At 37.2% G+C, this 18,953-nt stretch overlaps 1 protein-coding gene across 1 annotated transcript in view; it reads left to right on the plus strand.

Moving 5' to 3' along the window:
• The window catches only part of LOC136036314 (haloacid dehalogenase-like hydrolase domain-containing protein 2), a 34,753-nt gene that overhangs the window by 3,323 nt on the left and 12,477 nt on the right, over positions 1-18,953 (plus strand). The window lies entirely within an intron of this gene.

Here is an 18,953-nt window from a genome sequence, read left to right on the forward strand (position 1 = left end):
TCACTTTCGACTCTTAAAAGGTAACTAGAACTTCCAATTTTCAAACAAATGAACCACCGCTAAAGTTTATACAAACGTCCCTTGCATAAAAAAATCTTTAATGCCCCTGGGACATAAATTACAACCCTTGCCCCCAGGCTCAGCTGGTTTTTAACAAACCCCAAAAGTCTTGTTATATGATCTTTGGACTATTTTGAATAAAATGGCTATCTCAAAATTTCTATTGTCTGCATTTCAGAAAACACGACGTGTGGGGGTGGTGGTAGTGGGGGGGGGGCGATACCCTCTGATCAATTTTACTCTTAAAAAGAGCACTAAAAGTTAGGATGACCTTTCCAATGAGACCCCTCCAAAGTATGACCACCCTTTCTATAAAAACCCTTATATGCCACCAGGGCATAATTTACCACCCTTGCACTGAGGGCTATGGGGTGGTTGTTATACTCAGAGACATAATCTCCAGACACTTCAACTACGCTGAACAAAATTACTCTCTAAAAGTTTTGATTGGATATCTTTGGAGAAATGGTGGGTATGGAGGGAAGGGGGGCTGGTTGCTCTCAAATCACTTTTGACTCTTAAAAAGGGCGCTATAGCTTCTAATTTCTAAGCAAAGGAGCCCTAGCTGAAGTTCATACGACCAGCTATTCCACAAAACCATATATGCTTCCAGGGCATAACTTACAATCCTTGCCCCAGGACTCTGGGGGTTGTGCCAACCCTAGAGGCATTATTATATGTTCTTTGGACTATTTTGAACAAAATGGCCATCTGACAATGTCAATCAGATGCGTTGGTGAAAACAAGGCTAGTCAAGGGGGAGGGGGCTAATTGCCCTCCATCCCTTTGGACGCTTTCAAAGGACCTAGAACCTCCAATTTTTAATTAAATGAGATTTTTATAAAGTTTATATAACCATCCCTTCCATAGAAACCTTATATATCCCCGGGGTGTAACTTAAAACCCTTGCCCCGAGGCTCTGGGGTTTGTTTTAATCCTAAAGGCCTTGTTATATGATCTTTGGACTATTTTGAATAAAATTGCCATCTGAAAATTTCGATAGGATGCATGTCAGGACAATACGACGTGTGTGTGTATGTGTTTAGGGGGGGGAGCTGACATCTGTTCACTACTACTCTTAAAAAGGGCACTAGAACTTCTTATTACCAATCGAATAAGCCCCCTCCGAAAGCTTATACGACCACCCTTTCTATAAAAACCTTATATGCTCCCAAAACATAATTTGCAACCCATGCCCTGAGAGTTGTGGGAGGGGGGGTTATCATCACCAAAGATATAATTTTCTGACCTTTCAACTACGCTGAACAAAATAGATATCTCAAAATTTTAACTGGGTGTGTTCGGGGAAATGATGGGCGGGGGTTGGTGGCCCTCCAGTCACTTTCGACTGTCAAAAAGGGCACTAGCTTCTTCAATTTTCAATCGAATTGGTCTTTTTCCAAGTTTTTACGACAAATCCTTCTATACGAGTGCCATGGTCTAGAACCATAATATATGTATATATATATATATATATATATATATATATATATATATATATATATATATATATATATATATATATATATATATATATATATATATATATCTTGCCAAAACCTGCCAAAATCTTTTTCTCAACCGGTATATGCAGGAAGTTAACAAATTCAAATCCCTAGATTAGTTAAAAACATGAATTTGATAAATAACATGGTAGGATTATTGAGAGTTGATGATAATACTGACAGAATATCAACAAAGATCTTGATAATATTCAGTAGCTGTGCCAGTTTAGCCAGCCCAAAACAACAGGTTATTCCTTGTAGACTTGAACCTGGGTGTAATTCTTGTTGGTAGCAACTGGCTGAGAAACATGCTAGTGTAACATCAAGGCAAGTGTTGATTTTTCATTTGTAGTGCGAAAGAGCAAATTAGCTAAGCAAAATGAAAATTTTGATTTTATGGTGCAATCGAAGTGGTGAGGAGTAATCTCAAAGGCGAAGGTGTATAGAACCGTATATATTACTATGCTTCATGTACAATGTCTCTTGTGTTTTCCAAACATACCCCTACCTGGAAAAAACCTCCCCTCGAAATAATTTTATTTTCAGGTGGTCCTCAGCTCTGTCTGGAACTGAAATAATACAATTTGACAACAACAATGTTAACTACAAACCATGACAATTCAACCAAATATTTCTAGAGGCAATTCCATGTTCTGAAGCCAAGTCATTGGAGGACAAGATATCAAGCATTGTCTTCAAAATCATAGTAGTAAATGATCTGAGTCATGCTGTCTACAACAGCTTTGCTTTGTTTTCTGGAGCCAAAATCATATATCTTGATCATAATCCTAGAAATCATACATTATTTTCGGCCCAAATCCAGTGAAAATTAACAAATAGCACTATTGGTTAAACTCATCATTTCTTTCTTTTTTCCAGAATGGAATGGTTTATTATTCAGTACCATTAAATTGTCAAAACTGTTCAACGCTGTCCAAAGTACCCTTACTAGGTGAATAATTAGCTGTGCTAATTTCCAGATTATAAGGCATTAAAAAGTGGATTTTCTGTCGATCATTAGTTGAACCAACGCAGTTGGTAAAAATATCAAGTTGAAGAAATCTGCTGTCCCGCCTCCAAACATTTTAGCTAGTACTGCCTTTTATACAGCTAAAAATTTGCAACATCCTTGATACTGGTGTATCCAGGGGGGCCGGGGGTATGGGGCCCCCAGGATTTTTCTGACCCCCTCTTTCCCTATTTTTTCTTTTTGAACAATTCTTAGAATAATTTTGTCAAGTAGGTCAATTATTGGCACCTTTGTCACATCCCCCCCCCCCAAGATTTTGCTCATTGGCATCCTTGTCACATTGGGCCCCCTAAAATTTTGCTCTAGATCCGCCCCTGATCATTGAGCCTAAAATTGTTATGGTTTCCTAGGCTTTATTTGCTCTCCAGTCAGATGAAAATGGTAATAGCCTGTAACATGATCACCATCATCAACAAGCTTTTTTTCTTTTCGTTCAGTAAATAATTTCTGAGACCACACTGGCTAAGCATGAAAAAAGAAAAAAGATAAAGAAGAGAAAACGAGGAATATAACAGCGAGTAAAAAAATAGAAGCAAACCATGCAAACATTTTGGTTCAGGCCTCCGCTTGATCATCTTCAGTGAAGAATAAAATAATAAAAAGTGCTGATAAGAGTCCACAGTAGAATACAAAAAGAAGCAAACACTAAGCTTAATAGAATACCCTTTCCAGTTAAAAATGAAAGGGTAACCTAATGATGAAAAAGAAATATTTGCATAGTTTTCTTCTATTTCTAACTGGTTGTTGTTATCAGAAACCACAAATCATTTATTTAAAGACAGCTTTCGTAGTCGTAAATAATAATCACAAACTAAATGTCGCTGTCATTTACGAACCTGGTCCTAAGTCATTTTGTTATAGGCACTGGTAAAAAACGGCACGAATCAATTGTTAAATCGATTAGCTCTGCAACACACTGGCACTAGTTTGTTTTTCTTTCTGGTATTAACTACTGAGTTGCCAATAGGGGTAGAAAATGTCGGTGCTTGGGGCTAGCAAGGGCAATTGCCCGAAACGCATTACCAACTGAAACATGCGATCTCTAAGACTAACAAGATAACGCTAACAAGACTAAAGACCATAAACGCTAACAAGACTAAATCAATGTCAAATGCGGTCATTCCTGACTTAGATGAGGGACTTTTGGTCAAAAATGAGGAAATTGAAGTAGTGAGAGAGTTCAAATATTTCGGCAGCCTTCTTACGCAAGATGCCAATCCTGAAAGAGAAATTTTGTGCCGAATAGCATTGGCTGGCTCTGCCTTCAATTGTCTCAGAAATGTTTGGAGAAATAGCAAATATTCCCAGAAGCTAAAACTCAGAATCTATAATAGCAATGTCCTCTCCTTCCTTACATATGGCTGTGAAACTTGGAGTATCACTGCACAACTAGGAAAACGACTACGGGCCTTCGATAATAACTGCCTAAGATCTATTTTGAATATACATTGGACTGAGAGAATAAGAAATGATGAGATTTATACCATGACAAATCATACCCCCATCCTTGATGCCATTAGAAAGCGACGATGGATGTATTGGGGGCACATGGTGCGAATGGGTGATGGAAGGTTACCTCATGACGTATGGTGTTGGATACCCCCTGGCCTCCGCAAGTCAGGGAGACCCAAAATGACCGTTGGCAGGATGCTAGAGAAGGAGGCGAAGCTGGCGAGGTCCTCGAAGGAGGAGTGTTGGTCGAGGGCTCAGGACAGGTCGTCGTGGCGAACCACTGTTGCTGCCTTATGCGCCCTCGGGCGTGGGAGGACCTAAGTCTAAGTAAGTAAGTAAGTCTAAAGACCAGACTTATAATCTAAAATTTTTTGTCCAAGGATGATTTTAACTGCTCTTCTTTGGACTCCTTCCACATCATCACTTAGATATTCAATATTATGAATCTGAGGCCCCCAAACGGAAAATACATATTCCAATATGGGGCGTATGTATGTTAAATATGTCGTTTTCAGCTGATTTACTGGGAAACCCAAGCGGTGCATTTGAATCAAAGAAAGTTATGGACAGTTGCTTTTCTTGGCTAGCCCTTGAACATGAGCACTAAATGGTCAATCGGCGCTGAAATTGACTCCCAGGACTGTAGCTGACGATACAAGCGGAGGCCAGGGAGTTCGGAAAACAAGATATCGTTTCAGTGGATTAAATTTTATGATTTTGGTTTTGCTTTCGTTGATTTGCGAACTATTTGTACTACATTCTTCTTTGAATTATGTTAAAGGATCAAGGCTGAATTGGGGCATAGCTTGAGTTATATCTACTGTGAACTTAAGAATCGCATGTAGATCGTCTACGTATTTAGATCGGTCATTCATTTTGTCCATAACATAAGACTCGAGTCATCATACGATCAGGATATAAAGCTTAACTAAATACACTTTATGATACACTATTTTAAACAACCATATTGATACAGTTCAAATGAAGCTGCGACTTGCGACATAAGTTCACGATAAATAAAGCACTCAGTGACTTATGGCTTGAGGAGCTCCACATGTAATCTTTTCTCAGTCAAAGTCGAGATCACGGGGAAAGAGGGCGTAAAATCTCTGGAATTGGGAACGTAGTAAACCAATAACAAGCAGTAAGAAATGTTTGCATACGCTCGTTCTTTTAAGATCCGTAGCAGCCACGAAGTGCTTATCAAATAAATGATTTCCTGTAATCAACTTGTAGCAAATCAACGAAAGCGTCTCCGGATTCGAGCCATTATAGGATCAGGTGATAAAGCCTAACTAAATACACTGTGGTGACACACCCTTTTAAACAACCATATTGGTACGGATCAAGTGAATATGTGACTTGCGACGTAAGTTCACGGTAAATAAAGGACTCGGTGACTTTGGCAAGGTTTGACCTGATTGAAATGGGTCTTAACTGATCACAGCTTTTGGGATGCTTCACCTTTGGAACGACAAGTACATAAGCTAATTTCCAAGGTTGGGGAACGACTGATCATCGAAGCATTGACTAATGACCGAAGTTAGAGGTTTTGCAAGAAATATAGCGTATTCTCGCAACGTTTTACTGGCAACTCGCCAGGATAGGAAGTACGGTTATCTCGCAGTTTCAGCATCTCTCTATAAACATTGTACTCAGAAACTCGTTTGATTTCATTGTGTTCGCAGTCTTCCATCAGAGTATTCAACTCAACTTCACTCAATGATGGATACGTGGTACAGATTTTGGTAAAGAAAAATTTAAATCTTGTCCTGATATCAAGGTCCTATCTGTTTTCAGCACCCATAACTCCCTACTAACAGATTTTCTGGTCATCTTTTTGACTGTCGAATGCCACTTACGCGAGTCACTATTAAGCAGGGGGGGGGAGAATTTTCTTAATAACATTCTTCTTTTTAGCATGTCTACTGACACTGAGTATGCGGTTCCGTAACTTTTTCGCAGCTGAAATACATCCTGAACTATGTAGTTGGCATTTAATTCGATCAATCACTTCAGGTCTTTCATGATCTACGGCTTGTCAGATTCAAAAACTGGCACTATTTTTAGTTGGGAAAAATTCATAGAACTTGTCGAGCAGCAGGAAGTTGAGTGTTTCAACCTTAAGGTTCAAGTCAGTGATTGAGCATATTTCTTCGAATGAGTAATTACCAATTCACTGACCAAAGGCACATATAGAGTCCCGGTTCAGTGGACGAATTTTCATTTGCTTCTTGTTAGTTTCGGCATGTTGTTCTTTGCTTGTAACGTGATCAAAAATGATCGGCGGTTTGCAATGGGCCCATTGAGAGGGGAGGACGGTAAGTTCACTGACATCGGTAAATATCAGGTCTAATGTACTACCAATTTGATGGGAGGGAATGTTCACTATTTGTACCAGATCAAGCGCTTTGGATAGCCACTGTTTGTTGGTCGGGTTGAAGTCGCCTCCAACAATATAGGCAGAAGCCGCATATACACGTCAAAACTTATCAAGGTAGAATTGCAAGTGAATAACAAGCTCCTTTCTGTTTTGTCACTTTCAAGATAATAGAAAGATGCCACTATCAGGCGTGAAAACCTTTTCGGCAGTTTGGAAGGCTTACGTTCAGCCTTGACTAATTCATGGCAAAAGTAACTGGGGGCAATTAGCAGTCTGGATGGGAGACCTTTACGAAAATAGAGTCCAAGACCACCGCCTCTGCGGCTTAGGTCTCTACAACGGTGGGTATTGAAAAAGAAAAAGTATAGCTTTTGATATATCCTGTATCGTTTGTGATATCCCAACATTCAGCCACGATTGCTATTGGGACACTAGATTCTGGTAAGAAGACTTCTAGTCCGTCCATCTTGTTAGTCAAGGAGTGGGTGCTGGTTATGAGAACAGAGGGAAGTTGCGATTTGGCAGACAGGAGTCCAGGACATAAATTAGGAGGAGTTTCGCTGGAATCTGCAGAAATAGCCATATCAGTATACCACGCCGTAAGAGTTGGTGGGATTTTATTGTGTCTGACAGTTTATTTTTACGAGCGAGTGTAGTCTAACTTTTTGTTTAGTCTTTAATCTGGTTGACAGATCTGAAACAAGCACTGGGATTCTTTTTGCCTCCGCGCTTGCCTCTGCGTGTGCGTCTGTAGGTGGTATCTGGGAACGTCACAGCATTGCCATCTGGTGGCCTTTTTAGGAGTCCAAATTGCCATAGAGCGATGAATGTAGATGGCATTACTACGTGTCAAAGTGAATAAAGTTACTAAATCGTCGATTTTTCGATTATGACTGGCATGAACACTGTACTAAACAAAGTCAAATGCGTCAAGTCTTTGATTACCTACGTTGCAAGGGCAAGAAACTAGGAACGCTTGCACTAGCACTAATGAGCATCGTTTTCTCTTCTTTACAATTTTTAAAACTGGCAAAGAACTAGACAGTGCTCAGGAAGAAATCAGAGAAATTTTTAGCTCTTTCTGGGTTAAAGCCTTATATGTAAAAGACAATGCACCTACAGATAAACCATTAATCGAAAAATGTTAGGGCAATATCCTCCTTTTCAGATTGAAGATTTATACTGTCCTAAATATGAACGCACAGTTCATCAACCAGAAAATGAATTTCGATATTTTGCACAATTGTGTCCAAAAAGATACCTTGTAGTAGTGTTGTAAAATTACCGTAAAATAAAAACTTGGTAAGCAAAATTGGTAAAATAAGGTAAAATAAGCTACTCCGTAGAAAATACAGGATAAAATTTGATGTTTTAGAGTTGCCCTATAGCGACAAGACCAGTTGAGCATTTCTTTTTAAGCATCACTAACAGCTTTTGTTGAAATTTTTTTTAATGATTCTGATTTTCCTGGGCTTAAAAAAGTTAATGCCACTTCATCTAGAGACTCATCAATTTAATTAATTGTATAGTTTATTCCTTTGGTAATTTTGTGCCTAGGGTAATACCTCAGCAGTTGGACAGTGTCTGATGTCGGATATCCATTTTGAATATATATATATATATATATATATATATATATATATATATATATATATATATATATATATATATATATATATATATATATATATATGTCAAAAAAAGAAAAAATCTAATTTACCACTATTTAAGAGTAAGATCATATTAGTCATTTTTTCTACATTTAAACCTAAGAAATGTTACCCTAACAGTGGTGTTTAATAACCACATTCAGCCCCATTTCTCAGATCATATATATGCTGTTTCTCATTTATTTATAAAAGTACCAAATACAAGTAAAACAAAAAGTTTGTAGCACTTTGATGACATTAATTAACCTAGCACTGGGTAACAATAGTGGAACATTGAGTCACTTTCACGGTCATTAAGCATTTTTTAAACAGGATTTGCTTGCAAACCTAGCTCCTTTGCTTCAGACCTAGATTCTGGTTCAGGTGACCGTGCCTGTTCTGAAGCCCCCCCCCCCAAAAAAAAAAATCTAAAGTCCGTGATACGGCTCTAAGGATTATGTATCAGTTTCTACTTCCGCCTTCCCATCGTCTCTACCTTAGGTAATGCAATACGACTGCCCTGACTTAAACAGGAGAGTAGAATTTCCAATTTCCCCTCTAATGATAGTCGAGAACTATGCAAGGCAGAAATTTTCCATAGGGAGGTGGAATATTCTTTGGGGGTAATTTGCAGGGGGCAAACACCGGCTCCCGGGGAAAAGACAGCATGAATACAAGGTTTCTCGGAGATGTGTAGTTTAAAATAAAAATGAGGATACTGAATCTGCTTTGGCCCTCCACATTATCGAAAATTCAGACCATATAGTTCTTTTGTTGAGAGTTTGAAGCAAATGGCAAATGGCCACATTCTTTTAGGAAAGATGTATTTGATAGATATTCATATAGACCCAATAACTTAAAATTAAAGGATATCCTCAGTTTAAAGTAAGATCATCTGACCACACTGTTAATGAGAATTTAATAATGAAAACAAGTTTTTTTTTTAAGTGAAAGTAAGGAGCGACATTAAAACTTAAAACGAACAGAACTTACTCCGTAAATGAAAGCGGCTTTTCCTCCTTAACGCTTCGCTATTTACGCTAAAGTTTTTTACTGTTTAAAAAGTAGAGTTGAGAGAAAGAGTCAAACTTTAGCGTAAGGAGCGAAGTGTTGAGGAGGAAAAGCCCCTTTCGTATAGGGAGTAATTTTGGTCCGCTTTAAATTTTAATGTCGCTCCTTACTTTCAGTTAAACAAAACTTGTTTTTTATTTAATTTCTGAACGTTTTCTAATTAATGCATGTTTTGATTTTGGCTCTCCGCACATGAATAATTAAAACAAAATTTACATATTAATTTATAGTTTGGCTAAATAGCTTTCTCGTAGTTTTTATCGGACGATTTTGAGGAAAAAAGGAGCGAGGGAGTAGGCCTAGTTACCCTCTAATTTTTTGGTTACTTAAAAAGGCAACTAGAACTTTGAATTTCTTACGAACGTTTTTATTAGTAAAAATATACGTAACTTGCGAATTAACTTACGGAACGAACTTCTATATTCGTATGTTTTTATTGCGTATATGAGGGGGTTTGCCCCCTCTTCAATACCTTGCTCTTTACACTAAAGCTTAAATTTTGTCCTAATTCCTTAAGAATGATCCCTGAATCACAAAGGCCGTAGAATAAATAGTTGAAATTAATAAAATTGCTTTAGCGTAAAGAGCGAGGTATTAGGAGAAGGTGAATCCCTCATATGCTTAATAATTTCTGTTCGTTTTAAGTTTTAATGCTGCTCCTTACTTTCAGTTGAAAAAGCTTTTTCATATTTATTTTTTCATTGTTTTTTAAAAAAAATGCTAAGAAATCCTGCGCACCCTTTATGGAAACTTTCTTCCCCCATGGAAGTTCATGGAAAGTTCCCCCGTATGACTGTGCTGAATAAAATGGCTCTCTCAGAATTTTTATCTGGTGACTGTGAGAAAAAAAGACCGTGGGAGGGGGCCTACGTGCCCTCCAATTTTTTGGTCACTTAAAAAGGGCACTAGAACTTTTAATTTCTGTTTGAATAAGCCCTCTGGAGATATCCTAGGACCACCGGGCCAATATGATCACCCCTGGGAAAAAAACACCAAAAAACCAACAAATAAACACGCATCCGTGATCTGTCTTGTGGCAGAAAATACAAAATTCCACTTTTTTGTAGATAGGAGCTTGAAATTTCTACCGTAGGGTTCTCTGATACGCTGAATCTGATGGTATGATGGTCTGACTTTTGTTAAGATTCTATGACTTTTAAGGGGTGTTCCCCCCTATTTTCTAAAATATGGCAAATTTTCTCAGGCTCGTAACTTTTGATGGGTAAGATTAAACTTGATGAAACTTATATATTTAAAATCAGCATTAAAATGCAATTCTTTTGTTGCAACTATTGGTATCAAAATTTTGTTTTTTATAGTTTCGGTTGCTATTGAGCCGGGTTACGCGTTACCACGTTACCACGAACTGTTTGGTTAGGTTACCAGACAAGCTAAGCCAATCACTAAGCAGATAATTCTTACCCAATATAATTGGTGAGTAGTCTTTCATTCATTCTGGCTTGATTTTTAAGTTTATTTAATTCAGTCTTTCTTCTGCTTAGTTAGAGCTAAGTCACAAGGTTAGTTTCCTTTTCTCTGAGAATTGAAGACGGCCAGTGGAAGTCCCTGACGAAGTATCTGCCTCTATCATCTTCGCTTCTTTTTTGTCCGCTGGCTGACTTTACCCTCATTTTCCTCGTGTTTGTCATAATTTTTTCTCTTATTTGTCTTATGTCAATCCTGCTTGTAGCCCTTTCTGTTTTTAACAGTTCACACAACTAATGTAATTTTATTTCAACTAATATTTCACCATTTTAAAATTATAATTACCTGTATTATAATACGCTTTATCGATCTGATAACAAGAGACCTAAATCCGACAGGCGGCCTTTTAAACCGGGGAACAGCTATACACAGAGCAAAATAATATTCGATCCTTTTTCTGCAAACCGCAAGCCTATTCGCGCTTTCGTACTCTGAAAATTGCAAGGCGTCGCAAAATGTGTCAGTCACATATGTAAAATACCGGTGAAATACTTAAATTACGTAAAGTAGGTAAAATAACATTTTTACAGGGCTCCAGGAAATTACGGTAAAATACGTAAACTACTACTACTACTACTAATAACTCACTGCAGCACCAAGCCGCCTGAGGCCAACACAGCTACGCACGCTCCTCCTCCAACCTAATCTATTTAAAGCCTCCCTCTTTACACCCTCCCAGGAAGTTCTCATTGCCTTTAAATATTTATTTATGACATCCTCCCAACCCAGACAAGGACAACCTGCTTTCCGTGTAGCCCCAGACGGTTGGCCAAAAAGGACAATCTTCGGTAATCTGTCATCCTTCATCCGTAGAACGTGGCCTAGCCATCTCCACCTTTCTTTCATTATAGCCCCAGAAAGCGGGATTGAACCACACTTTTCGTACAACCTACTGTTTGAAATACGGTCAGTCAGCCGGGTACCCAGAACAATCCGTAGGCAATTTCTCTGGAAAACATCTGGTAAATTTTCATCTGCTTTTCGAAGTGCCCATGCTTCAGAGCCATATTTGACCACTGTCATCACTGTAGCTTCCAATATTCTAATCTTGGTTTGTAGACTTATCTTTCTATTCTTCCAAACTTTTTTTAACTGTGAAAAAACACACTGAGCCTTGGCCATTCTACTTTTAACATCTTCACTGCTCCCACCATCTTTACTAATAATACTACCAAGGTAACTGAAGCTCCCAAACTGATCAATCTTTTCGTTACCTAATGTCGCCTGTTCATCTTCACTTATTCCTAGCCTTAGTGACTTAGTCTTCTTAACATTAATTTTCAAACCTATTTTAGCACCCTGAACTCGTAAAACCTCTAAAAATTCATTCATTTTGCTCACACTTTCATCTAATATGCTTAAATCATCAGCATAATCTAAGTCCAGGAGCGTTCTTCCTCCCCATTTGATTCCATGGTCTCCAATTGCCTTTCTTTTGCTCCTTAAGACGAAGTCCATCAAAATGATCCATATAAAAGGGGATAGAACACAATCCTGCTTAACTCCTGATTTAATACAAAACCAGTTGCTAACCTCATCTCCTACCTTAACCGCAGCAGTATCATACGTAAAATACCCAATTTTACCAGTTACAACACTGCCTAGTAGGGATAAACGTATTCGATACAGAAAAAAGCAACTAAACGAACAGCCGATTTCATGGAATCCTCGAAATCGGATGAGTAGAAATGAATTTTGACAATCCAGTTGACAATGAGTGAAGGTTAGTCCACCTCGTGAAACCCTCTCTTTAAGGGAGTAATTTGGCAGAAACTCAGGGGACTTGAGATCTTTCGATCCCAACAAAATAGTCCCTTTTCAAAAATAACATAATGCTCTTGAAAAGGATAACAAATAAGTGAATCTAAAGAGGACTGTAAGCCCGCAAAATTTCCCCTGAAATAGAGTGAGGGGAGGGGTCCTTGTAGGTGTGGAAAGCTTAGGGTTGTGAGTTCCAAAAATACCAATCTCTTATAAAATGTAAGCAAAATGGAGGTAAAATAAAGAGAGTCGAAGAGGATGGTGTCCCTCATCCCCTTAAAAAGTCTCCTAGAATAATGTGAGGGTAAGGGCTCCCGTAGATATGTAAAGCTCAAAGAAAGACAGGACTTTTTCTAATTTGACAAAATAATGTTTTTTTTTTATCAATATGGTGTTACATGAATGTATGAAAATGTATAAAACTAAGTTAATGAACAATAAAAATAAAAAAGACCACTTGGTCTAAATTTAAAAAACAAACTATTTGATGAAAATAGTGTTACAGGAATGTAAAAAAAAAGGAAAAATAAAGCTATTGAGCAATAAAAAGAAAAAGAACTTGCTCGAAATTAATCAAATGAAGATTTTTGATCTATTTGGTGCTACAGGAGTGTACGAAAATGTTAAAAACAGGAATAATTTGTGGTAAAAAAAAAAGTTAAAATGGGGGCGTACCAAGAAAGGTCAGTGCGCTTAAGATGAACCTCAGGAGAAGTGCCCCCGCAGGTCTTACAGAATAAAGTATAAGCATCTTGAAAAGGATATAAATAAGTGATATAAAGGTTTAAATAAAAAAATATATTCGGAAAAAAAATAAAAAAGGACTGAGTTTCCCAACCCAGCTGAAATAGAGTGTGGGGAGAAGGGTTCCCTTATGTGTGGAAAGCTCAGGGGTGTGAGTTCCAAAAATGCCATTCCATGGTGAAATAGAAGCAAAAAGAGACAGTTGAAGAGGATGGTTTCCCCCAACCAATAAAAAAAACATGAAATAGAATGAGGGGAAAGGCCTCCGTATGTTTTAGAAGCTCAAAGAAAGACAGGACCTGTTCGAAATTAATAAAATAGCCTTTTGATAAATATGCTGCTACAGGAGTGTGCGAAGATGTAAAAATAAAGTGAATGAGCAATAATAAGAAAACGAATTTGCTTGAAATTAATAAAATAAATTCTTTTGATCAATATAGTGTTAAAGGAGTGGGGGAAAATGTAAAAATAAGGTTAATCATCAATAAAAAGAAAAAGAATTTGCTCGAAATTGATGAAACAAAGCCTTTTGATCATTGTAGTGTTACAGGATGGGAGAAAATGTAAAAATAAAGTAAATGAGCAATAAAAAGACTTGCTCAAAATTAATGAAATAAAGTCTTTTAATCAATATGATGCAGTAAAAGTGTACAAAAATTTAAAACCAAAATTATTAAGGAGCTATAAAAAGAAAGACAGGACTTGTTCGAATTAATAAAATAAAGATTTTTATCAGTATGATGACACAGGAGTGTAAGAAAATATTAAACGCGAGGCTAATAAGCAGTAAAAAAAAAGTTGAATAGAAGGTGTGCTCCCAAAACCCAAAAAGGCCAGCACCCTTAGGATGGACATGAGGAGAAGGACCCCCGCAGGTCAAATAGAAAAAGTCTAAAAATATCAAAAAATTAAATATAAGCGCTATAAAGGTTGAAATGTAAAAGAATGTAAAGTCAACTGTGTCCCCCACTCCCACCAAAAGCCCCCTGAAATGCCGTGAGCTGTATTTAAATACAATAATTTCCCTATCTCCCAATACAATGTAGTCATATCTCCCTATGGTACAATGCAATGTTGTCGTATGCCCCCTATCCCTTGTCGTCGGAACTACTATGAGGATTCCTAGTATCTTCTCGCTGTTGATCATCACCATCCCACCATATTTACCATCAAGTCCTATTTCTATGTCCAAAATTTAGCCCTAAATTAACAATGGATCATTATAAGCTTTTCCGTAACATTTTAGGAATATATCGAGCAATGTGTTCATTTTACACTTTTTTTTCTTTTTTTTTTGTGTATATAGCTCCTTCGAACACCTGACTCTTTCCCTCCAAAACAAAATTAAAAGGGATACAAGCATTTATTTGAGAGAGTAACTACCCTACAGTGAAAGTTGAGTGTCATTATATAATAGATCTTAAATAGGTCAGTTAAAATGACCGATGTTACTGTGTAGCTACTACAGATGAATAGACTTTCGGGCGTTTGATTATTGATTCTAATTTCTGTTTGTTTTAGGTTTCGTCTATTCATCCATAGTAGCATCAGACATTTTTAAGTTTGTATGATTATTCATTTTAACTTCTGTACGTCTAGGTTTCAAGTATTCATTGATAGTAATTTCAGTAAATTTTATGTTTGAGTTATTATATATACATCTTTTTTGCTCATTTTAGGTATTTAACGTGGCTTTGGGTACATATTTTAATAATCTTTGACAAACTGTTTTTTTTTTGCAAAACCTTTTTTTTTCAAATTATTAATGAAACAAATCGAATAGCTCCTAACTGTCGCCTTTGTCAGATAAGATATTTAATTTTCAAAAAATGACTGTCACAAGCCCTGTAGGACCAAATTCGCATTTCGCAGTCATAAAACCATAAAAACAAAAACAAAAAATGTAAAATAGCACAACAACAAAAAAACTGGCTGAGCAATGTCAAAAATAACAAAATCAGAAAGGCAAAGCCAAATTCATCAGTAAAAAAAAATTAAGCGGCAAAATGTCAGAAAGTTAAAAAGGTAAAAACCAAAAGAAAACTAAAAAAAGTGAGATTAAATTAGTGTTGAAAAAGTTTAAAAGAGAACATATAAACAACGAGGAGGGAACGGAAGATTCAAAGGAACATAAAACTTGGGTATCACCAGTCCCAAAGAAAAAAACAGGAAAAAAGTAAAACTAACGGTTTATTTTATCAGTAATGAAGGGGACAGAAACAGTACGTGGCAGGCGGTGTCTAGATGGGGAGTGTCTTTTAGGGAAAATGTTTTTATTATTGCATCTTCTGCAAAAAGGAGGCACAACGTCCCTCTACTGTGCTCAAGATTTTCCAGCTTGGCCGTTTTAGAAGTAGCGAGTATGGTACCTTAGCTTCTTTAAAAATTATTCCTCAGGGTTCTTTTTTGAGAGGATTCAATTTTTCTGATTCATCACGGGAGAGGCAAGTATGGCAAACTTGACATGCATATTCAAGATGCGGGCGGACAAAGGAAATGTAGATCAGTAAACAATGGGATGGAGGGACGTTAAATTTATTGAAAAGGTTAAGGAGAGACATGGACGCATTAGCTTTATGAACAATATCCTAACGTTGATATCCAGCTTTGAATTCGAGGAAATTGTAACCCCAACAACTTAAAGGAAGACACAGAAATATCTGGGGGAACAGGGTTGAGTAAAAGGGGCGAGGTTTTAAGGAAGCATATTGGTAATATCATAGATTTAGAGGGGTTTACTCTCATGTCCAAGACCGCAGCGTCATCTGCAATATCATTGAGGATATATCATTTGTGCAGTCCCCGGGCTTTCTCATAGCATTAATTCATGAGTCCATGTCTATCATTTTCCAAATCATATCCAGTCAAAATTGTGAGACAGCCATTCTGACCAACATAGTCAAAAGGGCTAGTAATTATGTCTTTGTAGGTGAAAACCCCCTCAAGGCATTTATGGAAGTGGTTTTCGTTTCTTTTACGGAAGTGGTTCAACTTTGGAGGGGGCTTATTTTATTGGAAATCAGAAGTTCTAGTGTCCTTTTTAAGAGTCAAATATGATCGAAGGGCCACTAGCCCCCCTCCAACGTCCTCTTTACCCCAAATGCACCTGATCGAAATTGTGAGATAGCTATTTTGTTCAAAATGGTCCAAAGAGCATATAACAATGCCTCTGGGGTTGACAAAACTCCAGAGACCAGGGGCAGGGGTTGTAAGCTATGCCCCAGGGCATATAAGGTTTTTACGGAGTTTTTGTTCGTCCAAACTTCGGATGGGCTCATTTGATTGAAAATCGGAAGTTCTAGTGTCCTTTTTAAGAGTCAAAAGTGATGACACTATGACAACCCCTAGGTCCATTCTTTTCAAAAACGCATCGAATCAAAATTTAATGAGATCTATTTTGTTCAAAAATTATGTCCAGTAGTTATGTCTTTGGGTAGGTCATCCCCCCCTCCCACAACGCTTAGGGCAAGGGTTGTAAGATGGGCAATTCGTCCATTGTTAACATATAAATATATATTACTGAGAAGGGTGGGCATGTTTGAACGTTACTCTCCAAAAAGACAAAGAGCGTCTCCATGAGCCTTTCAAAGAATTTTGAGGGGAGTGTTGAATTAAATCAAAACAAGTTATGTGCATACGGGCTGTCAAAAGGGAGTAACTCAGGAATGACTGGGTATATTGATTTGAAACTTTCAGGAAATGATAAGGGAGATGATCAATTAACCAAAAAGGCAGTATATGCACCTGGTACTTCAACTACAATAATTACTACTGCTACCATTACTGCTTCTGCTGCTATTACCACTACTACTACTAAAACTACTACTTCTCTAGCGAGCATATATAGGGGATATTGAACATGTTTGGAACGCAACATGTTTGGAACGGCTTACCATATCATGATGATACTTCAGGGATATCTTGAGGGGAATATTCATTTGATCAAGAGGCAACATGTACCTACTACCAGTGCTTTTAACCCTGCTGCTACCACTGTTTCGGCTGCTGCTAATGCAGCACTATTACTGCTTTTGCTGCTCTTACTGCTACTATTACTATGATGCTAGTACTATAAATGCTATGGTAATGAATGTAAAAATTTGACAGAATATTGAGAAAGAATTTGAACTAAATTAAAATGCACTCAGATTGTCAAAAGGTCGTGTATTAAGTTGGAACTTTCAGAGAATGCTTAAAGGGGGAGATCAATTGACCAAAAGGTAGTATGTGCATGCAACTACTAACGCCACTACCACTGATACTTTTACTGCTACTACTGCTACTGCTGCTGAACTACTCCAACTACGACTTCAAATGTAACCTCTTGTAAGGCTAAGAGTATTGTCATGTTAATGCTCTTTATTTTGATTGGAAATCGGAAAATCTAGTTCTCTTTTTTTAGTCAAAATTAAAAAAGTGCTCGGAAATACTACAACAACTACTACTACTGATACTACTATCACTGCTGCTACTACAACTGCTGCCTTTTTAGCAAGTACTTTCGAAGGTGACGATATTGAAGTTAAAATTTGAGGAAATATTAAGGGAAAAGCTGGACTAAATATAAATACAAAATGTGCATATATATTATCTAAAGAACGTATCAGCTGTATCTTTGGAACGGCTTACCGTATCAAGCTGCAACTTCCAGGGCACCGTGAAAGGGATGTTCTACTGGCCAGAAGGTAGCATGTTTATACTGCTACGGCTATTAATACTGCGATTGCTACTGTTACTACTGTTACTGATACAACACAACTACTGCTACTACTGTTCTTACTACTACCACTGCTACCATGATGTTTGTGCCATTATTACCAAGTGTATGAAGGGGAAAATTGTAGAGAATATAGAGGGAGATTTTGGACTAAATAAGAACATGTACACGTTTGGACATATATGTGCTTATACAATGAATATATTTATTGGACTCTCCAAAAATTTGGAAATTAAAAGTTGGAGTGCCCTTTTTAAGAGTCAAAAGGATTGGAGGGCAAGTAGCCCTCCTCCCAAGTACATTAATTTTCCAAGCACTTCGAATCAAAATTTCCAGGTAGCCACTTCGTTCAGCATAGTTAAACGATCCAGTAACTACGTCTCCAGGGATATTGGGTATGTCAACCCCCCCCCCCACAATTATGCGCTTTGCCCATTAGGGCTTAAAACTAAATGTTGCTTTGAAATTAAATCAAAGGACACAGTGTATATGTTGGTTACCAATAAGACATCTCAGCAATATCCGAAGAACGACTAAGGGTATTATGTTAAAACTCTCAGGGCTACTATTATTAATCCCTCTGCTTTTACAACTTAATTAAATCAAAAGAATGTAAATGTACCCAGATTGTCAAAGAGCATAGATACAATTTTTTAGGAATGGTATTAAGTTTTGTTTTTTTAAGTTTAACTTGAGGAGGAATAAAACTAAATGAAACAACACTACTTGTGAATGTGCCCCGATTTTCAAAAGGGTGTATGTTGTTGAAATTGTTGAAAAACTTTCTCCAACATACAGACAGCAGGCAAAACTACGGAACCTTATAGAAAAAAAGTTATAAAATTTTATTTTCTTTTTCCGTGAAAAAGACTATGTCAATAAAAAACGGACAGAAATTAATCTAAAAAATATTTTCCACAAGATGAGTTTTCAAAGAAAAGGAAAGAGCTTCATTAAACCAAAAATGAGCAGAAATGAACAAAATAATCTTCCAAGTGTAAAACTATCTCAAATCACCATTTAATAAATAAATCAAACCCAAAACGAACAAAAATTACAAGAGATAATAGAATTAAACTCAAAACAAGTGGAAATT

This window comes from Artemia franciscana, chromosome 15 (assembly GCF_032884065.1).
Source record: "Artemia franciscana chromosome 15, ASM3288406v1, whole genome shotgun sequence".
Lineage (NCBI taxonomy): Eukaryota > Metazoa > Arthropoda > Branchiopoda > Anostraca > Artemiidae > Artemia > Artemia franciscana.